Below are 25,058 nucleotides of genomic sequence, written 5' to 3' on the forward strand. Positions count from 1 at the left end.
TTTTACTAACAACATAACAATAATAACAACCAAATTATTAAGTCATAGGTTTTTACGAAATCCAGCTGTTATAATTTTTATTCTTGCATATTTGACTCCCTTAATGCAGTTGTGTTTTTTCTAAGTTCATAGATATACAATTAAAGAATTAAGTTAAGTAGCGTTAAACAAATCTAATAATTGAATAAAGATGATTCTGATGATATGAATATTAGAAAAAAGGATTCAATAGGCATAATATTTGTGTTTTGCCATTTCAAAACAACATTTTGTACTACTCAATTGAAACGTTTTGTTGGCTTTATTACTTATATTCTTCTACTGAGTGATTGTTTATTTTATTTATTTTCCATCGGCATTGCCACTTTACAATAGAAAATTATATTGACAATAACAATGAAAAAAACTAGAGATAGTACACAATAATGAACACTGTTAATTAGCTAATTTAGAAACATGATGGAGTTCATCAAATTAAAAAGCCATGTAGGGAAAAATCGTCTTAGTTTCATACACCTAAAGGTATATAACCTCAAGGTTAAAAAAAAATAGTTTCGACTTTTAACGTTAAAAGTTCTACTTGCTAACTTAACTAGGTATTTTTATTTGTTACGCATCAGTTCGCAGTTTTAAGAAAGAAATTTTCAAAATAAACGATTGAGAAACTTCGGATATTTCTCAGAAGTAGACTACCTCCCTCATAGGTATTCTGTGGTTGTGTCACGGACGTTCAGTATTCAATCACAGTTCTACTGAGATTTTTCCAAGCAGTTTGTTATTTGTCATTGTTTTACACGCTATAGAATATAACAAACCAAACTAATTCGTATTGACCACTCACGTCTACCTGTGCTCTCTAAATTTAATGTTCAAACGTCAACTTATATATGTTTCATATAATGTATGCTATGTAACATAATTTAGTGTATAAAGTTTACCACTCTTATTTAAAATTATTATTATTAATTAGGATATTCCATTGCTTTTAACATTATCGAACTATACACTGTATTGATGTTGTCTTATTGAATAGAATAACCTCAAAAAATTAAAACATTAATCGTAATTTTGGTATGGTTATACTCGAAAAGCTTGTTAAACTGAGTTACATGGATTTCAGTAATTATTGGAATTATTGCACTTTTTAAACACGCAATCTATCTTTTATGCGTATAAAATAAATATATAAAATATACATTTGTAAAGTAACTTTTATATCTGATTAAAAAAACCTTCATACATCGGTGACTCAGCTGGTGGCCACCCCAGTAATGTCGTGAGCTCGCACATTTCAAAGCAACTTAAAGTTTATGAGTAAAGTAATCCCCATTCTTGCTCTGTACCCGCTGACCCCTAGGTTTGTTGGATACGACTTACTATTAAACTTAAGGCATACGTGGATGGGCCAATTCAAGGTTAAAAGAGGTCAAAGCCTCATATAAAATTACTTATAATAATATATTATTCATGTGAATTATAATGATTGATATGAATCTCAAAGCTCAAATATTTTTTATTGGTTTCTTTGCTTTATGTGAACATTAAAACCATCAGCGACTATTCCTAAAACTTAAATGTATTCAAAACATTATCCTGAGAGCAGGGCCAGCCTTAACCTAAACCTATTCAACCTAAACTAACTTAACCTAACCTAACCCTTGCGAATATCCATCTCTTGGTGCTAAATAAAAAGCAATAGTAAAAGGTGTGTGAATGTGACATTAATTATGTCAATTATGAAAAAAAAGAAAAGGGGGAAATAATGTTTATTGGTAGTTATTTTTCTGATACTAACTTTTTTGTCATTAGGGGCTTTGCCCTGATTATTTGCAGTGAGACCCCGCTCTGCCCAATGCTGTTGAGTAATCTGTTTCATGGCGAATGAACCCGATAACTGATTCCATTCAACAAAGTTTTCCTACAAGAAAGCCTCGTTTCTGAAGATTGCCTGGTTTGACCAAGTCGATAGCAATGTTCACACAATAAGCTCTGTCCCTTTAAAAAACGAAATTACTTACAGTAATAAGGAACAATGGTTAAATATTTGTTCAAACAGGTTTGTTTGTAGTATTCTACATGCATTTAATTGAATGAACAAAGCATACGCCAATAAGTCGTAGTTACCCCAAACATGTTAAGGAGAAATATTTGAATATCCCTAATTCATCCAATGTGCACGTTCATAAAATTATAAATGAAAGGATTTTTCCTTGTTTAACACAAATTATAGCCATATTTTGCTATTAACAAATTAATTTAAATCTTAATACTCTTAACATTTTTAATGGACTTTTGATGTTTTAAGTCTATTATCTTCCTTTGTTTATAGTAAATTTTCATTTATGGAAAGTCAAGGTAATTTAATTAATTATATTTTGTTATTCATATTTTGTTATACAAATCTTTACCTGTTAATAAAGGTTACATCTTACAACAAAACGCATACCTAGCTAAGATTCATAATTTGTAAGTAGTATGAATGGATAAACTGGTTAAATATTTGTAATGCAGTTTTTTACAACTTCAGTGCTTTGTTACCAAACAGTTTCACCTGTGTTTGCTGGGTCACGTTTATGATGAAAAAACTATAACATGATACAGTGTGAATCATACAAACTGTTAGGTTTGATTGAGCTCAAACAGTATCAACAGAATGCTAATGCAGCTATCTAAACAATGAAATTTCCGTTGGGTGCTTAAATACACATTGTATTGCTTATGTACTGTTGTTCTACCAACTTAGCTTTGCATGCGATATTGTTACTAAGTGCTGCTGGATTGATTCATCGGATTTGAATAATACTTGATTTAGCTATACAGAAACAACTATACAGAAAATGGGGTGAGTTTGTCACAGCCTGTCTCAGATTTCAGTGTGGGAGGGACGGGTTCAATTCCCGACACATCCACAAACTTTTGGGTTTGGACCGCTATCCCAAAAGCGTTTGAGTTTACTCTTTTTCATCTCCTCTAAAAATTACCAACGGCGTAGACAAAAAGCTATAAAACTACACAACGATGTTCCGTTAAACAAGCAGTTTATGGATCAAACTGGTAAATTTGGTTCTCAATGGTCATAATATGCACAGTTAATGGTTAAATTTTCACCAGAACCTGAAGATAAATGCATTATCAAAGACTGTAAAAGCTATCAATTTCAATAATTTACCCACAATTAGGTAATGTATGCCCAATATAAATTATATTGTTCTATGGAAATTTAAACGACTTTTCAATAGTTTTTTTCAATTTTAATTTGTGATTAAATAACTGATGACCGTGCACAAACAATTTGCTGTCACCATTCAAATGTAAGAGTATTCCAACATTTACAGTAGCACTGGTGTAGTCTACCTCATGGTGATTTCACTAGGCTATATATCAGTTTAATGGTGACCTGGGCTTCATGCATTGCCTCGAGTCCCTTGATATATTGTTGTAATTACCTCAGTGATCTCAAACGATCTCAGATTTTGATAAACGCGAACCTATTTTGTTTAATAATCTTTAGAATTGATCAGCTTCTGTACATATGCTTCATACTGAGAATAGAACGCGAAAGATAAAAATGTGGTTCTTGATACCTACTATATGACATTTATACAATCCATAATTCATTTTAGAAAAACCAAACTTGATGTTATCACTTAAATAAATAGGACTATCTAAACTATTATATAAAAATCTAATGGTGTCTGTCTGTATGTGTGTTACTAATAGGTGCAAAAACTACTGAACCAACTGGGCTTAAATTTTACAAAAATATAGCTATTCACATTTCGATACTGACTGTAGGCTTTGCCCCTTTGGCTTTAAAAGTTCTGAGGTGATGATTTTAAAAATAAATATTGATTGGTCTCCATGGCTGCGATGAGAACACTAACAATGTTTGTTTACATTTGCTTTGACATTTAAATGTAAACAAGAACTGCATATTTCACAATTTCAGACAGCTGATACAAAGAAATTAAATATAATATTTTCCATAACTATGAGGTAGGTTAATTTTAATCTAACCTTTTATCTTGAATTATTTATTCTAAAACTATGTCAATGATCATAGAAAAAAAGAGATTTTATACACGTTGCTGTATCAACTCCGGCTCTGCTTTGGATTTTTTAAAGCGTCTAAGTTATGAAAATAATGTTATTGATATGTTTTCATGGAAACAGTATGAAAATTACAATGTATAGATGTTTCGTATGAGTTTGGAGGCTACTTTAAATAAATTCTAACTGCTTAACATGTGTTAGAGTAACTTAACATAACTTGCACATGACATTGTTTTTTATATGTATATTTAGGTAAATTAAGTTATTGTGTTTTGCAAAACCTATGCTTAAATTAAACTAAAGGATATCATCAATAACTAAATTGTCGTTGATTTTTGTTTTCTAAAATTTGTTGTATATGTGTAACTATATTTATTTATCAAATGGTAATACAAAATACTCTTATTTTATCTTAACATAGCTTTCAGTTCACATTTACTTTATTTGATACATTTATTATTTGTGTTTTTCCACACCACTGACTAAACTAAACCAAGAAAATATCATAAAATTAAGCAGTACACAGTGTTCTTTTGTTTCTAAAATCAATGAAGTATCTGTTACTATGTTTACTTAATGGTAAGTGTGAAAATGTAAAGGCAATGGACGATGGAGCTGATTAAAGAACTGGTTTGTATATTAAGTTGTTTGTTGATATTTTTGTAGAGTAGAATCAGAGATGCAATGCAAAAGCATTGGTGGGTGTGTAACTATTATATGCAACAGATGTAAAGATAAAAATGTGTCTATTTTGTGTCCTCTTCCCGTTGCAAAGCACGGGTACAACAGCTAGTTTTTATAAATTAAAGTAAGGGTTTAAATTCCCCTGGGTAATCTAGTAAGCATGTAATAGTATCCATATGTGTTAAAACTACAATTACTGTATGATTTTATTTTAAAATATTTACTTATGTAAAAGTGTAGAGTGTTATTTGATTCAATATACACAAAGTCTAATAACATAGAACACAATGGCATTTCATAAGATAGATATAATTATTATAATATTTATTTAGTTCAGTACGACCCTATAGCTATTTTGGGTTAATCTTGATATTAAGCCTTGGAACGAATAACTAACTACAAGAGACAGAATTTCAGATTCAATATGAATGTTTTATACTTGCAAATTTTATATTAGGTCTCCCTGATGTCAACCTGGTCTAAATATTTAGGTACTAGGCGCCTTTTGTGTTTGACCTGATTATGTACAAAGCACTACAGCCTTATAAATAACTTATTTTTTAAAGGTGTACTTAAATACAGTCTATACCAGAGATATATGAAGCCTGTTTGTAAGAAGGCGAAATTAAAATTCCAGTTTTATACACTAACAAAAAGCATATGATGTTATGATTTATAACATAAAGTTTCTAATCTTCAGTTTTATACATACAGCAAACATACAGATTTTCACAGCATAAAATTAATCTAAAAAAGTATGTTTTTTAAATCTCATGTTTAGTAAAGCTTAAAATAATAAAGTTGTGCATGGTAAAAATTACTTTGTTACTGTCTCTGTTGGCACCAACGATGATAAGAACTACCTACTGGATTGAGCTGTTTTCAGTCTAGCTTCCTACACTCTCTAAAGGCAGAAGCCGACGCAGCCCGTACAATCACTAAACTAAAAATACTGCTCTGTTGAAATATATAGGGATAAAATAATGCTTACTTATGTAAAACTCTTTTTACTTTTTTAAACTTTATGTATGTTTTGTTTCTTTGAAGGAAATAACATATTTGAACTTTTCAAAACTAAAGAGAAGAAAAATATAAATAATTTAAGAAAAACATATACAAACACTATCTTTTCATCTTCTTAAAATAATAATGACGTTCATTTTACGAAGGGGTTTTCTATGAAATTTCTAAGACGCGCAATTAAAGTCTTGCCAAATAAATAGCCTCTTTGATGAGGGAAGCGGAAAAGAGTAACAAACGTGATAAAACATCCACAGCTGGTAGAAAATAGCCAACATCGCGGCTGAAATACACTCTCATATACTGCAAGTGTTACCAACACTAAACAATGACATCATTCAATGGCTAAATTTGTTCAAGGAACTATATAAAAACACATGTAATAGTGCGACCATTAGTTTCGAGTGTTATTTCTATTAGGCTAAATCAGTTTTAGAACTTAATTTGGCCTAAATATTAATAAGGGTTATAATATCAAAATAAGTTTCATGAAAGATTACAAAATATTTTAAATAGTCTATAAAAAATATTTGTCGGTGTTAAGAAAAGTTGTTTATGCGTAAAAATATGTATTTTTAAGAACGGAGTTTAAGTATCATTGAATTAAAAATCTTTCTATTAAGCTTTTGATCTGATTAGCTCTAGATCGTATATAGTAAAAAAACCTGGAAAATAGAAACATTAAATTTTTATTTTTTAAGCCTGACTTTACGTAGATTATCAATTTTGTGTATATTTTACAATACATATAGAAATTGTACAGTATTTTATTATATTATGTACAAGCAAATTTTTGGTACTTAAAGTGAACATGTTTTAAGAATTATGTTATACCTGAAACCGAAAGTTTCAAGTGGTAACACGATCAGACAAATGTAATTTTAGCATCGTCAAACAAGTTTCGTACTAATTATTTTAAGGGATGTTATAAATTAGGGATTTGTAATTTCCATGTAAGCTGGGCCAACGTCGTACAAACCGGGTGTTGTAGACATGAGTTATGGACCAGGTAATTAATGTTGGACTTTCAGGAACATATAACACTGGCAAGTAAAGTATATAACGGTAAGAGGCTTTACTACTTATCACCCTATGGAATAAAAATATGTATTCATATACAAGTTTAATGTGATTTGGGGAAATAGTTCAATTTATTTATTACCGAATGCTTAAAGAAAGTCACAGAGCTCAATATTAATAATATACACCGACTTTATTAAGATTAAACATAAAATATAGTGACAAATTACTAAAACGAACTACAGTTTTTAAATCTAAAAATCATAATTATTGTAAATAAACGATCATAAAGCTTTTATCTTTATTTTTTGTGGTACTACAACTTATTGTATTTATACCCTTCCTTAAATTCCACTTTGCGGTTGTCAAAACTACAATACTTAAAGTACGGTTAGATTCCAAAGTGACGCCCGATAACATAATTTAATAGGTTATAAAACCTCAAGAGTGGTAACTTAGATAAAGCCCAGCGCTGATGTAATTTATTAATTCAATTTGCTAATTAAAAGTATTTTAGTAACCCTTCCTTCAAATTAAATCTATTAATGAATGGAAATTTTTTTGACATCGAAATGTAAATAATGTTATTTGGTAAAACGAAGTTGGAAACTAGTAAAAGAATATTGGACATTATTTTAGGTAGGCCTACTCATTGGAATATTTCCGAGTTGTCATAGTATATTTTGAAAACATAAACGTGTTTATAAATTGCCTATATTTTGTGGCTAAACATCAATGCCAAAATTAATCATCTGATCGTACTATATTGAGAGATTTAAAGATGTTTAATTGTAACGTAGAATATAAAAAATTATTTTTCTAGAAATGGCTCTTGATGAAAATATTTCTAACTAAATTAGGTTTTTTCTTTTTTTTTCTAGGACGTTGTTTTTCACACTACTTCAGGCTAGACTAAGGGATTGCGGCATTATCACTTAGATAATGCCGATAACAAAGATAGGTTTAAAGACAATAGTTTAAAATTCAATAAGCAATACAGGCAGTTTAAAAACGGATGTTTTTTTCATTGCATGTGTGAGTGCGACTGTCAATTTAGCTAGATAGTTGGGTGGTCACTTATTGTTGTATATGTAACTATTTTAATAGCCTTGGGAAAATTGCCCGTTAAACACCGTAACCTATATTTTCCAATTATGTGTATGTGCAAAATGGCTCAGATATCATGAGATTGCAGGAACCTTTCAAGTGCACGTCTAGCTTGGGTGCCATGATAGTTTCCAGATTAAATACAAAATTTAAATTACTAAATGCTTAAAAACAAATTCCAAAAAAGGACCGAGATCGTAATGACGCCATTAAGTGTGCTGTGCTGTGTGTGCCCTAGTAATTGTGACAATAAGTGGTTACAATGAGATGCTGATAGGTGTAATAGAAGACTTCAAGAATAAAATTGAAACCTACATGCAAATAAGTAAATCTTAACATCTGGATGATATGATTAAAAAACCTGGACATTTAAAGAGCGTAACTATTAATTTATATTTTTAAGAGTATTCCTACATGACATAGGTTTGTGAATGTTTGATTGTAATTAAAGTAATAACTAGTGGCTTGTAGGGGCAATAGCCCCTATATATATATTCTATTAATTATTTTGTACAAATTATTAGTCTCATTGGTCACCCTACCTTGAATTAATAAGGCATTAATAAGGCATTTATTCCGTCATTCAGCACATTACAAATTTACCGTTTACAATTACCGTTTAACATTTTTGTATATTATACCGGTAATATGTGTAATAGTTAACTTATTACATACCTGCATAATGCATTTTTATGTCTGCTCTGTTTAAAATTAAAATTCCAAGGGACTGTTCATGCGAGGTGTTTATAATACCTATAAACTTTCTAATCATAATACAACTAAAGAGCATTTTCCATAATAATTGTCATGTCTATTAATTAAATATGTATAAATTTCTTTAAATATAGACAAATTCACTTAGATAAAACACATAGAGATAATGTCATCCTCCAAATTTAAAATGCTAATTCTATAACAAAATCTCTCTGTAAACAAAATTGGTTATATAGTATCCATTTTGGTCGATTCTTTGGTCTTTATTTGGTTCTAGTACTATTTTATCATCATCTGACCGCTTTACCCATCTAAAAGCAACATAAAGTTGACCATGAGTAAACACTGGGGTTTTTGAAATAAATGCCAACTTTTGTGAAGGTTTGGCCTTGCGCTTTATTTATAGTAATAGAGGAAGCTAATCGCAATGGGAATTGAATCATTGTAAACTTAAACGGCATATTAGGATCCGTAGATTGTTTTATTTTTGGCATTACAAATATGTTCCCTTTGCCTACTCCAGTAATTACTTCTAACTTCACACTTTTTTCAGACATACCTAAAAAAACAATCGTATTCCATTAATTAATCCAGACCCTTAAAATTGGGAAAAGTATATTTTTAGCTTTATAATAGTATACAGTTACTATTACATATTACATCATGGTGGAAGGAAAAAACATAGGTGTGCTATTCCCGTCATTACAATCAGTTATGGACCTTCAGTTATGGATCTTTTGTTTGCAATCCGAGTGACGTCAGAATATGATGGGAATATCACACCTATGTTTTTCCTTCCACCATGATATTACATATTATTATGTTATTATTATGTTATAATATTACATATGTTAGTGTCTGTGGCTTTAAATAAAGTTAAACCACATGTTATAAAGTAAACAAAGCAGACATGACCTAGATTCCCATGCTATTTAAATGGGAATTATTTTATTCCGTAACAACCTTTTGGTGCGATATTAAGAAAAATGAATAGTTTTCCCTCAAAATTCACGTCAAGACCTTTAAAATAAGACCCCTCCCATCCTTCTACGGCCATCCAGTCACTCACAATTTCTTTACAAAAATATGACTTACGGAATTATATATATTGATTGTTACAAAAACCAAAGAGCAATTATTATTTTAAACCACTTTTTTGGTCACCTGTTACTTATCTTTATAACTCTGGTTATAATCAATTTGATAAATATTTGTACTTAATTACTACTCAAAGGAGGTTAACTGCAAGAAATTACCATGATGTCCTAAGTTTACCTCAATAAAGAAGGATTTTCATTTAATTTCAGAGGAGAATTTATACCAAGATGTTAGGGACTTAGTATCACCCACAATACACGGAGTATATTTCAGCTTGATCGTTGGTTATTCTCTACCAGCACTCACGTTTATCACTTTTCATGTTTCTTTGTTGGCCAAAACTTAAGTAGATTGCTTGTAATGATTGAATACATAAGTTTATTTCTTATTTTAGGTTGAATCAAATTTAGTCAAGACCTCTTTTCATCCATTTATCAATCATATAAGTCTTAGTCAATAAATATATTATTTGTACAAATAGGTTCATTGGCAATATTCTGAACCTGTAAACGATGGAGTATTATACTAATTATTGATAAAATTGAAATTATAAATATACAATTATATGTATGAACGATAAATTTAAGTATAAATATAATCATAGGTTTTTGTGTCAAAGGTTGAATTAAGTTATGTTTGCTGATATTATTACTCTCTTAAGCGGTGAATTAATGAAAGACAGCAAGTTTAAGATATAGGAAACGGTATTAAAACAGTAATATATTTAAATATTTTATTAATACAAATTCCTTTACAATTAATTTAATTAATTGATTTACTTTTACACTAAAACGTTTCAACAAATAATGTCAGTGAGTGTAGGGTAGTAATAAGTGGCCATGATACTGCACATTATTGTAATTGTGATTTGGGCTTTATATTGACCTTTTGTACACTGTAATTTATACAAAATATTCTATCAAATTATGGATATTTTCTTGTATTGTATTAGGCACTAAGTCTTATTTTGTTGGACGAAATTCAAAACTCATCAATACCTATTTAAAACAAAATCTTTATTAGATAGAAATAGTACTAAAATGGAATTAATTAAAGCATAAAGTAAATAATGTACAACAAATATTGTCAAGTTGACATTTAAATTTGTCTTTGACAAACTATAACAGGACACAATTGTTATTTATATCAATTGTCACAAAAGGTAACATGAGATTGGGAGTTCTGTCATACAATCAGCTGTCACAACAATACATTCGTTATTGGAACCGTGTAACTGATATTAGAACTCGTCACATTTTTTAAAACCTCGACCATATGTTGTTTCATCAAATGTTGCACCGTTTCGGTTGGTTAAAAATATACCAATCTTGAACAAATGTAAACAAGCATTTATTAGCCCAATGGAGTGTCAACATATTTTACACATTCATCCTACAGGTAATAGATATGTCAAATATAATCCATTGTTTCTTAATATATTATCATATATTAAAAGATATATTATATATATCTTTATATATCTATATATATATCTATATATATATATATTTCTTTATATATTTTATTATATATTCTTTATATATCTTAATATATGGTATTTTGACCAAAGAAACTTTTAGTAGCAAATTATGTTACTACTGCTCTGTTGTTATATGTTGTTGCATTTTCTGATCTTAACTCTTATAAACTCTTTAGCTTTGATTTCGTATGGTTTTCTTCTCAAAAAGGATTTCTAAATATATCATGTTTGTCTAGGATACCATGATTCTTTTAGCGAGGAACTAAATTCACTCTTTGATAACTGTACCTGACAAAAAAAGTCCCTTAAGTGCGTGTTTCATAAACGGGTACTTATTAAAGTGTCATAACATTTTAAATATTCGAAACTCTTGAAAAATGTCATACTTTTAAACTTTCTGACTTGTGGAAGTATGAATGCCTCCCCGAGCCTCAAGTTTCTGAATGTTTTATTGGCCCTGGACTCCGGGGACACGGCTCCAGATAACCTTATTAATGTAGTCATGTTTAAGTGAACCTGTCATTTTTAAAGTATAACATATGACCAGTGAAAAAAAAAACAATTTACAAATTTATATAATTACTAGCTGTACCCGCGGGCTTTGCCCCGTTTAACTTCATAAGTATTCGCATGGCTCATTCACGTCATGGTTGAAGTTCGTTCGCTACGCTCACTCACCTTTTGGTTGGAAATTAGCTGTTGTCATAAATAAAAAAAAATAATAGTGCTGCACCCTGTTGGTAATCCTTGTAACTTTGATGCTATTGAACATCATAGAACAGAACCAACTTGTTTAATTGAAACAGCTGTTAAGATTCATTAATTCCTTTTAAATATTAAAAATCGTAAGGTTAACATGGGGAACTACAGAGCCACTGGGGCGGAGCCCGAAAGGATTTTTGAGATAAGAATATGCTTTAATGTTAACCTGAAATGTGAGCTATCATCATGCCAAATTTCAGCCCAATCCGTCCAGTAGTTTATGCGTGATTGAGCAACACACACACAAACACACACACAAACACACACACAAACTCACAAACTTTCAGATTTATAATATTAGTAAGATTTCCTTGATAAAAACATATTTTTATAGGTTTTGCTGCGAAAAATTTTTTGTTTGATATTATATTCGTAGATTGTTTATATTTATATTTACAAACTATGTGCGTATCATTAAGAAATAAATTGACTACTTTTGTTTCTTGTCTAGTTAGTATCACTTCGGTTCTTATTTTGACATAATCAGTTGCACTATCAGGTTTTTAATACAAAATGTCCCAAAGTGGATAGGCTAGTTAACTTAAATTAAAATTCCTTCAGCTAGCCTGTTTCTTAAACTGTGCTTTGACCGTAATGAGGAAGTATTTCCTAGACTTAGTAATAATAATGTCATTGAGATTTTTGTTTATGTCCAGCATCAATTGGCCATTATGTTTTTGATTACTTTCAATTAAAGAAAACTATTTGTATATTATTTTAGCCTCAGTTCTCTTTGACAATTGTTAAAAGTCAAGCGCTCTGGTTTAAGCATAGATTAAACAGTTGCACTTGGGTGAGTAAAAGCAAACATTTATTATTCTGATGCGTTTATTTCTTTACATGCAAGTTTTACAGGTATTGCATGATCAAACCTGCAATAAGATGTTTTCCTGGCTGTGTAGCCGTTGTATGGATCATATTCTCTGGGGTTTCTTACTGCTTCCGTCCCTCAGAGGAATTGTATTCAGCTCAACTCTATTTGCATTTGAGTTAGACTTATTGCCACTATGCAGATGCATAGTCTCTTGTAAGTTTCATGTTACTTTTGCAAGATAAATGCATTTATGCATACTGAGTAGGGAACAAATATGAATGGAGGTAATATTCAATATACTGGTGAAAACGTTCATGATATATCTTTCTTTCATAAATGTTTTTAAATTTAATGAATATAACTATAGTAAGTGATGTAATATAAAAAAGGTTGTCTATGATAGCAATGAGATAGTGATTTCGTAACAATGTAGGGCTTCAATTCTAAAAATATTTACTTTATAGCATGCATATAAAAACTTTTCAAATATAGCCTATGCAAATTTTGGACTGTCAAAGGAACACATAGTTTCTAGATCAAATGATTCTGTTTCCTCACCAATAAGTATTTAATCTTCCAAATATTGACCGTTGAAGTACTTGTTTTCAAGCACTCATAAGGTAAAGGAGAAGATTATTTATTACCTTAGTCAAGGAACAAAGCGTTTTATCAATTGTATCTAAGTTTATGTGGTGTACGTATTTCATACAAGATAGTGACAATATTCTATTGTACTATTGATACATAGTACAATATAGTTAATGAAACTGTAAGACAGTGAAAATTAGCAATGAATCAGCTATTACAAAATCAACCGGCTTATCAGCAGACAGTAACAAAGTCTTTGGTTGTACACCTGGATAAATTATATTTTGAGGCCTTATAAACTGAGATTTATTTAGCAGAGATTTATTTACTGAGAGATATTTAGCAGATCAATACACGCTAGCTTACCTTTCACCTTAGATTTTTTTAGCACTTTACATGTAATTCATTCCCTTGGAAGCGTGATGTTTATTGTTTTTAAATGAGCATTTGCAATAATTTTTATTCAAAATGGTTTGGCAGATGCAAATGAACACTAGTCACTATAAGCACTGTTACGCCGTAATTATTTAGTGTTCATGATTTCATTATGGATTCTTGTTGTGTCATAGATACAATTATTCTCAAAATGAAATTGTATATGTAATATGTTTGAAACGTTATGTAAATATTTTACTCCAAGTAAAAACTAAAAAAACTCTTAATAGTAATACATAATACATCCAATTTCTAATATTTAATTGACGATTGAATTTTCTCATGAGATCGTATCCCTGTAGGTAAGAGTCATACAAATGTGTTACACGAGTTTACTGTATAAATCTTCATTATTTTTTAACTTAACATTTATTTAGCTTTTTTAAGGTATCAAAGTATAAGAAGATCTTTACCAGAATATCGGCTGGGAGAGAAGAATTTCAATATTACATTTGCAATTCTAAACCATCCAAAACCAAAAATGGAACCTTTCCAGTGACTAGCAATTTCATTTGAACAAGGATTGAAATTAAAAAATATATTTGTCTAGGGTACTGTTCAAGTGGCATTATGCTTACTACACGGGCAATCTTCTGTTGTATGAAGATGAGCATCACATCATGACAATGTACTTAGTTCTTTAAATAATCTTTTTAATTTTGTTTTCAAGAAGTCCAAACCATTGTCGTGCAATTAAGTATAAGTGGCTTCTTAGTCTTCCCCATAGGTTGTCATACTTAATAAAAACCAATTGTTATCAATTTTTATTGGTTCACATTGCGTACTTAATTGGAATGTAATAAGGTAGTTTTGTAAAAGCCCAAACATTATTGCATATTATTAGTAATATTAGTCATAATTTTTAAAATTTTATGTAAAAGTAACCCATATACTAAAAATATTCCTTATTATCACGTTGTTTTGAAACACCTACTATTGGAATGGGTGTCATGGAACAACGATATTTTTATGGGTCTTTCAAAACCCCCAACTCATGCAATATATTATGTATCAAAGTTAAGGAATTCTCTCACATAACAAAGTAGTTGTACCTTTTAAACCTCAGACTAGTACAGCGTCTGTGACCTAAATTACTCATGTATTAACAAATATTCATAAAAGAAATTTACCTGACAAAGTGTATGTAGGACTGTTGAATGCTAAAATTATTTGTTCCATCCGTTTTTCTTTTAGCTGATTTCCCTTTATAGGGAATAAGCTATACCGTAGTACTCATGGTAGGACCTGGACCCGGGACCAATTACTTTCTCGTTTTGAGGTCCCTAGAGGCCAAAAACACTATCCGTTCAATTTCATATGTATACCACGATAAATTAGACAAAAATTAACCGATTTTGATTAAATTTGGTACCTATAGTCTTACACGCCTACGTTAATTCGAATGATTTAGCGAACTAGCATGTTTGGACTATGGGAACGGGCTTTATGGGGGGGTTTAATGGGGTAAAAATTGGGTTTTACCATCTTTGGCCCTAAAAACATAAAATATATAATTTACTACCAAATTATTTTGTAAAACTTAAAAAAAATTATTCAGTATATTGACGCGTTATTATGGGCCTAACGGTTACGAAGAAAATTCAAAAGATTGTAAACTAATTATGATATTTTTAAGGGGATATTTGAGATTAGACCCAATTACGCAAATGGGAATTCGCTTAGTCTGCAGGTTTGCTGCGGTGAAGGTATTTTTTTGTTTCCTCATTCTTTTAAAAGGTTGGTGAAATTAGTTGACAGCCAAAATTATAAATACGCAAAAATTGATTATGTGTAAAAAATACTTATAAAAACGTTACGTTACTCAATATTTATCCGTTAATTTAAATGGTTTCCCAGCTATGTAACATGATTTGAATAAAATATTCACATAAGTAGCTCACTTTGTAGACATTCAAAAATCTTTTATCATCAGCATATAAGTTACCATAAACACCACATTTTTGGAATTTTAATTTTTATAATTGAAGTTAGCTAGTTGTTGAAAGTGTACCTATAAAATACTAGGCCCACGCAATTTTTGTGTGGAATTTAAGCATATATCACTATTTGAGTAACAACTTTGACATTTCCCACAAGGTAATATGAGGATAACTGAAAGGGCCAAAAAGCCTGGGTTTCCAGAATAGAGCCGAACAAGTGGAAACCAAAATATGTGACAGGAACCGGAACTTGGACCGCAACAACAACCACTACGGCCAAGCACCGGCTTGTTTACTTGTACAATCCTACAGTAGGGTTTGATTATTGAATATGAATTTTAAATGTCAATACATATTATTTCTTCTTTTTATAGAACCATCTTACATTTCATATACTTCTCATATTGAAATTTTAATTGTTTTTTCATAATAAATATGGACACAAAAATGAGCTTATCGCTCATAAAACATTATAGTTTGTTATTTACAAACAGTTCCACTCGTAGTTACTAGTGTAGGTGTAAGATATAACTTTTAGATTTAGCAAAATCGTAGAATATAAATCAAATCAATCTTCGACACTGTATCACGGATCCGTTTGACAAAAATAAATTATGTATAATTGTCGTTGATAACTGCCTGTCCTCATATAGCTATTTTTTTAAATTCATTGTTTTGCAATTTTTATATCACTAACTTCTTGATTAGCAATGGATGTGCTATTAAATTTAATGAAAGTAAAAAAAAAATCTAATAACTTTTAAAGCATATATACGCTTATACTGTTAACTCACAAGAGGGTAAATATACATTTAAGTGGTAAGTGGTGGTGGTGGTACCTTTTACCAACTTTTATGTATATTTACCATATTGTGAGTTATAAGCGTAAATACATGTTTTAAGTGTTACTATATGTATCTTTTATTTATTTTCTTTATATCACTATGTGGTGAAAATGAATATGTAGCAAATTAAAACTAGTCAATTCCTATACTGTGTTATATATTATTGTTACAAAACAAATTATTATAGTAAAGTTTTATGTTACTGAATTAAACACCTTATCCGTGCCAATTTGTCGCTAGGCTGGTTTTTTTTCACTAACTGACTTTTAATTAGCTAATGTCAAAACATTGAGGGGTAAATACCCCGTGTAAATATGTGTACAAAGAATTTGTGGTTTAAAGTTTTAAGTAATGTAATCATATTCACTCGAAAACTCCCAAATGGTTTATTTACACGAGTTTTATGTGATGATACTGGTTATGTAATTAAAACTATGTTATTTGTTAAGAAAAAAATCATTTAATATTATTTTTCCGTAAAAATGGCTTTTTTATCGGTGAGTGTAATGAATAAACGTTTTATTGATTTAATAGTTTTTGTCTTTTTCCATGCATACATGTAAAAATCAATGACATGTAAAACATTAACACACGACCGTGAAACGATCAAAGTATTACATTTTTAACGACCTTTTTTACATCTAAAGAGGGCTCCTCCACCTCAATACCTATTTTTAAATACGAGTAATAAATGTTTCGTAAAAAATGGGAAAAATAAAACCTACAAACAAATGCACCCATACAGTTTTATGTGTCATAGTTTTTGATTCAGGTTCAATATATCCTTGCTTAAATAGCTGATGTAATTCAGTAACAGACTTGAAAACTATAAATGCACCTCACTATCCTAGACAGTATGTCAGAAACATTAATCCTTATCATCCTTTTGTAAAGTCTTAAGGTCCGGATTTAATTTACTCCAGTTGTCAGTTTGCAGGTTTTCGTCTAAATTAAATAATTATAAAACTTTTAACTATCATTTAAAACGCTTTATACTTGTTTGAAACTGAATTTAACGTCTATTTACATAAGTTTAATAATCTATTCCAAGGGATAGCTTTTTTATATAATTTCATAAAAAAAATATGCTGTTCTGTGAAAATATACCAATTATTAGTTTTTGTTAGCATTCAACATAACATGTTAAACGTTATCTAAGAAATATAAACATATTTCAAGGATGACGTTTAAGGTAAATTCTTCTATAATGGACACAAATTATACGCAAACTTATTATCGTGTAATTTATTGTGTTTTAAACATCGAACACATAATTAGATACTGCATGCAACTTTACAAAAAAATATATACGTATTAAACTAGAGGAGTGCTGATATTTATAAAGTTTTAAATTTCTTGTTATTTAAGGTGCAAATAACGAAGAATAGGAGATTTAGAAGTGACATGAAACTGTTTACAAAGCGCGATTTTTCATAATAAATTACCAAAGTTGGGGCATAAATCAACGATGAGAAAGTTTAATCCTAATAGTTAATCGCTCGCAAAACCTTTGTCCGTGATATTGGCAGCTTAATAAAGAATGTGTCATTACTGTTCTCAAACTTAAATGTTTTTGAAAAAATAGAGGGGGGCCTTCACTATTTATTCACTCTGTATAAATTTTATTAGAAACGTTTGAAAGATATAACATTTGATAGTGATATATAACCAACTAGTTTTTAACACGTTGTACTATGTCATAAGAGTTTTGAATTGATCCATGAATATAACGAAATCAAATAGCACTAGATAGAGCGTATTTTATTCTAGCTATATTATTTCCTACATTAAAATTTATTATTTCTATAAACGGTTATTTTTATTGTTGACGTAACGAAAAAAAAAACAGTTTGGCCATTGTTTTCATGTTCAATATATTTTAACAAAAAACGTAAAATGATGTATTGTAATGAAATTACTGAGAATCATTTATCAGACGCTATGCTGCGTTGGGAGGATTGTGGGAAACCAGAGTTTTAGGATTGTTAGCCTTTGTGTGCTCGAACAGAGAGAAGTGGGTTTCAACGATACGCACTTTTCGATGAAGAAGGATTTACTTGCCAAAGCCTCAATATTTCCAAATATTGTACATCTTTCATACTGAGTATTTGTGGAGCTCCTATTTATTTTTTTTACATTTTCCAGAAATATTGTTATATTTTAAAAGTAACGTTTATTAAATTACTTTTGATTTGTCTTTTATTAAAATGTACAGCCCTCTCAAAACTGTATAGTGATTAATTAAAAGGGTTTATAATGTGAAAAATTTGTTTTACTTTACTGGCTTGGATAGTATTCAACACCGTTTATGCTGTAGTATTTTTTTCATAGAAAGTATTTTTAAATAAAAAAAAACTAATTTTTATTAGTAAGCCATAAAATGAATCTTTTTGTTTATTAAATAATAAATTAAAATATACCTAGTCTACTCACTAGTTCTGCATTTTATGACAAAAATAAAGTTTGAAGAAACTCGGTATTTTTGTTCTATTTTCACCATATTTGGGCATGTTAAATAACGGAATATTAAACAATATTTCCAATCAAGCTCAATTCAATATGAAATATAGGAATAACACTTTTAGAGATACAACGAGTATATTCTGTATACTTTATCTGTATATTACAAGTATTTCCCCGTATATTTTGATCAATATCGGCTAGGTAACTTTATTTTTAGATGTTTTACTAACAATATAGGCTAATCAGAGCCTTTTAAAAGATTGACAAAAAAATATGCAAGTCGAATAGAAAAATCTAAATTATATTAATACTTGTCAAATATTTCATCAGATTGGTTTTTCTGAATAATAACGACTTTTAATGTGAATGTAAACATGTTTTTTCTAAATAGATAACTGTGTCAATGTATTGGTATTTGAATGTACAGTTAAGCATACGTCGTGGATAACTGTTAATACAAATAAATGATTGACTTACACTGCTCCGATGGATTATATTTATGTACAATTAACATAGGTTTGAATGAAACCTCATGTATATCATAGCAGCAGTATGTATGCATAAAATCCCACTGTCTATTCATAACCTACGGGAATCATAGTAAACAATATAGCTTCCATCTTTACTCATTATAAAAATAGTAAAATACGCGGAAAGGGAATTTTCAAGCGAAAATTTTATAATATCTACTTTTTTATGTGCACTGGATGAACATAAAACTGTATATTACGTATGACTAACCGGATTTGTACTTTTTGATTTCACTGTATATATTTTGCTAATTTATTTATTCGTTTACTTATTTAGTAATTTATTTATTATATTTTTTTATATATTTTTAGTTTTTTATTATTTATTTATTATAAGTTAACAATTAAATCTGAAAGTATAAGCAGCAAATCTGCAGTATCTTGGCATTTTCAATGATATCTTATATCATATGTAAATATTTTTTTATTTAAACGCAAAGTTCTAAAAAAGCACTTTCACAAGGCAAGGTTGTACAGCTGGGTTCGGAGTCGTTATTTTCCGGTGACGCTTCCACGGCCGATTTAATTAAACAGCTGTCAATCTGTATATACAATCAGCGCTCCTCTGCTATTGTACACTTCTGCGGAACAACTACAATGTCATGTCTCCTATACAATGAGGTCAATACTGTATAATTATATCGGAGACAACCATTGTAATACATAGTTTATTGTATTCTTTACCTTATAAATTAGGGGAAGACTGTGTTAAATGGTGCTGATTTTCGAGGTGTGGAACCGAACTATTATAAATTATTTTTAAAATACCACTATGTGCAGCAATTATGGAATGGAAAAAAAATATTCAACTGGTATAATGTGTTTGTAATTTTGTTGTATATCCTTGGCACAGTCTAAAGCAATATACTAAAGTATATACTAAGCATCGTTATTAAAGCCTTCTAACTTACTGCAAGTTTTAGCTGGTCTAAATCCAGACAATATTTGCTGTTTTATCAGTATTATTTGAAAAACATTCACTTGTATTAACATGATTACCAAACCGTGTGGTTTATCAATGTAAATTGTCCAAATACAAAAGGTGATTTTAAGTACAGGTATTGGGGTGCTCTAAAACCTAAAAGTACACTGTTAGCAATAAGGTTATTTAATCGTTTTGCATAAACCAACAGACGTATATAGTATAACTCTGCAAGTCTTTGTGAAATTTAAAAATATTAAGAAAAAACTATATTTACACTATAATTATTAAACTAAAACTCATAGTGTTTTATTAACTATTGTATATTTTTAACAGCCAAAAGTAAATATTTACAAACACAACATAAACAAATCAACATGTAATTAATTAAACATATGTTGTTTGTCACACTACTGATCACACTATTGATTTATCCATCCATCTTTCCATCTTTATGGTTCCTTCATGGTTGAGTGGATCCGGTTTATTGAGCTCCTTATTTCCACTTTATATTTCTACTTTACTTTCTACTCTTCAATATCGACTGCGCCATAAGTATTAAACTAAAAGTCATAGTGTTGTATTAACTCTTGTATATTTTTAAAAACCAAAAGTAACTATTTACAAACACAACATAAACAAATCAACATGTAATTAATTAAACATATGTTGTTTGTCACACTACTTTCTGATTCTGCTGTTGTAAGCTGAAAAAATCCAAACCACACAAAATATTATTATATTTTCCGTTTAAATGTAACAGAATTCCAACATTTACAGTAGCACTGGTGTAGTCTACCTCATGGTGATTTCACTAGGCTATATATCAGTTTAATGGTGACCTGGGCTTCATGCATTGCCTCGAGTCTCAGCGATATATTGTAGCAATTACTTCGTTGATCTATTACCATCTAAATTGTAAAAGTAACAACTAAGACCAGAAAACCATTCATATACAAGTTAATAAAATAAACAACGTTGTTGAAAATTTTGCTTATTTTGGCTGCAAATCTAAAGGGATGGTTTTTACGTAAGCAAAGCATTTTTAAACTTAAACTGCTCATAGTTATCAACGTCTTAGTAATCCTTTGACATTTATTATTTAAAGTGAAAGATACCAATTGAATAGCTACAAACTCATTTTTAATTTTAATTTTATTAATTGTAATTGGGAAATATATTATACCCACTTAAGGATACAAAAAGTTGAAGAACTAGTAGTTCTAGATTAATTTTGTATTTAAAAAAGGGAACAAAAGTATATTTTTTTTTACTTTTGTGCATTAATTGGACCTCGCTAACCGACAATCTCTGAAAAATTGGCATAGCTTAGCTATTTTAATATATTAAAAAATGTATATTAGAATTTTTAAATATTCAACAATATTTTTTATATTTTTAATGCCACTTTAGAAAAATCTTTTATATAAATGAACCAAAAATCTTAACTTTAACCAAATTAGTTTAATACCTTGTATTTAATTTATGTAGGTCTTTAGGTGTTTGGAAAGCTTTATTTTTTTACTATGAAATTTGTTTAAGTTTAACAAACACTGGATGAGCCTCTGATTCTTAAAATTATTACAGTATTTTTGTGCCGTTTTTGCATATGTATTCATAGAAAATACAAATGCAAAGGCAACGCAGTTGGAATTACATTTTTTAGGAACTATGTCACCTTTTTATTAACAATCTAAATTAATGTGAAAGAAGGAAACATACAGCTTATAAAATCACTGAAATCACCATATAAATATATAAACACGGATTCCGACTATAACAAGCATATGCTAAGGTCATCAATTAAATTCTTACATAAACACAAAACCTACATCATGTAATAAAAACGAAAACATTTTCAATAACAAAATGGTGATTCTATATTAGGTATAATTGTTTATAAAATACGAAACATGCCCACATAAACATAAGTAAAGAGGTTAATTACGTTTAATAAACACGTGGGAGTCAGCTGACATATTCTAGATAATTGCACTGAGAATCAACTTGATTTACGAATGTAATTATCCTCCACATAGTTCTGTGTCTGAGATTGTCTTCTCGTTTACTGGAATTAATCATAACCCAGCAATTACGTTTGTATTAACATCTTGTGCAATGCCTGTGGTAAACTAGTTCACATACTGTATAGACAATCATTATCGCACATGACATTAAAATATTAAATTCTATATGAAAACTATATAATACAAATTCTATGACACCTTAAATATTCTGGACTCATTTGTAAGACGAGAAATTTACAGGAAAGATCATAAAAGGTGATTCTTTTCTGTATAGGTGAATTATTGAAATCAATATTGCTTATGATCAATTGTTTAAAGTTTTCTTGCAAGCATCTCGTTATCGTAATTAAGTTATACATTAACTTTGCTTTGTAATGTTTAAAGTTGATTGCAATAATACTCAAGATTATATAAATTGTGGAATGTTTACGATGATTAAAATAAAACAAGTATAATCTTATTAGTCTTCAATGATTTATGGTTTTATTTTTACTACTAGGTTAGTAATAATTTTGTTAGTCTATGGCATTAATGTTCTTTTATAACCTATATTTTATCACATACGTGATATCTAACCAGAAATGACAATATAATTAAGTTTTCTTGTAGGTTGAGATGTAGCTAAGACATTCTATATTCATAAAAGCGCGTCTTAACGCAGTGTATCAAAATACGATTTTAAATCAGAAATTTTAAATTTAAATTTATATAACTCCAATATTCACTAGCCTACTTATTTCGGGGAGCGAGCTGGTCTAATGGTTAGAGCGTGGGACTTTAGTCTCTGAGGTCTCGGGTCCAAATCCCGCCATATCTCCAATGGCTATTAATTAACAGCTGTGTCTAAGGAATGTGTCGGCCTTAGTCACTAACAAGACTACAAGGTCGCACCACTAATCCTACATTCATCTCCATTCATACTTGGCTTAAAATACCTACTTTGTATGGTCGCCATTTCAAGTATTTAAAGTATTAGTGGATTTTATCTAAGTGATAATGCCCCAACCCCTAATTCTAGCCTGATGTAATGTGAAAAACAATCCTGGGCTCGTGTCTAGCGTCCTAAGAAAGAAAAGACTGCTTATTTTATTTACACCACCAACAAAAAGTATTAGTAATTCAAAATGTAACTGTACTAAATAATAAATAAATAAATTGATTTATTTCGTTATGTTACATTTTAGTGTATTAATAAAACTATAGTCGAAATCAACAAAAACTAAACGAAAATAACCGTTTACTGCATTTGCCAATATACTAGGAAAGGTTTTTGTTTCACTGACAACCCAATTCTATATCCGACTTTAACCGTAAATATTTAAACCGTCAAAATAAGATTATTTCCAACAATTTTATCATTGATATTGGAGTAGTTTTCATTATTATACATATACAAGTAGTTTATTCAGTTAAGCAAATCTCACATTATAATATTCAATGTTAAAGTTAAAAATTAAAACATACTCTGGGTAAAATAAAGTTGTTCAATAGGTTGAGGAATTACGATGATTTTCAACAACTGGTGACCAAAGAATATATAACTACGGACAAGTAAAGCCATAATTTCAAAAACAATATTTGATTTTTCTGTCTATGATATAACCATTTTTATTGTATTGCAAATTTTATAATCATGGTGGCTATTACTCCCTTTAGACGTTACCACAGTTGCTGCAGGGGTGAGGTATGCATTCCATTGTTGTGGTTATGTAGCCACTGAGCACTGTTGCTTGGTATGAAATACTATTTGTACCAAGTAATATAATAAGGCTATTAGATATTTCCTGTATTTTAAACTTCGTTTTTATCCAAACAAATAAAGGTTATAGACAAATTGAAATAATTTTATTTAGTTTTCAAAGGAATTACTTAACACAATCGTATGGAATTTAATTATGAGGTGAATTTTCCCAATACATTATATATATAGTATGTCCTGTAAGTAACTGTCAAAAACTGGTAAAGGTATTTATAAGTCAAAATGATTAGAAAATTATGAGCTTATTTTCTAAAAACGCCCCATTAACAAGATATCTGCCATTCCGATTTTTTAGAATTTAAAGATTATTCATTATGAAACAAGATTTTATTTTAAAGAAAATTTTGGCATATATTTTATCAACAATTAAATTTAAGGCCAATACAGAACGTTTATATGATGCTCTCTAATACCATTACACATATACATCTTAAACACATACCAAAACTGATTATCTTGCTAGAGAGTAATTTTTCTCAAAAGTGCGATTTCTGATTATATTTTATTTTGGCCCTGTAAAACACTTCCTGGAGTTTAGGTGTTTACTTAATTGACCCAATGTATGTTTGATGTTTGGTGAACTGAATGGTAAATGCATGTTTGATAATATTTGGAATTTATGTTGGTTTCACAGCAACTATTTCACAGCTCTATAATAAACCCCCTCTTTATTTCCCCCGTTCCTTTCTTCCATTTCGCTCCCTTTGTTACTGTAATACCAACACGTAATTATACTCTTAGTTCAACCGATAACCAATCAGCTACCAAAAATTACATTTTGTTGTATATGACTAACT

This window comes from Macrosteles quadrilineatus, unplaced genomic scaffold (genome assembly GCF_028750875.1).
Source record: "Macrosteles quadrilineatus isolate MER2022 unplaced genomic scaffold, UCM_ALF_1.0 Scaffold_8__2_contigs__length_117827958, whole genome shotgun sequence".
NCBI lineage: Eukaryota > Metazoa > Arthropoda > Insecta > Hemiptera > Cicadellidae > Macrosteles > Macrosteles quadrilineatus.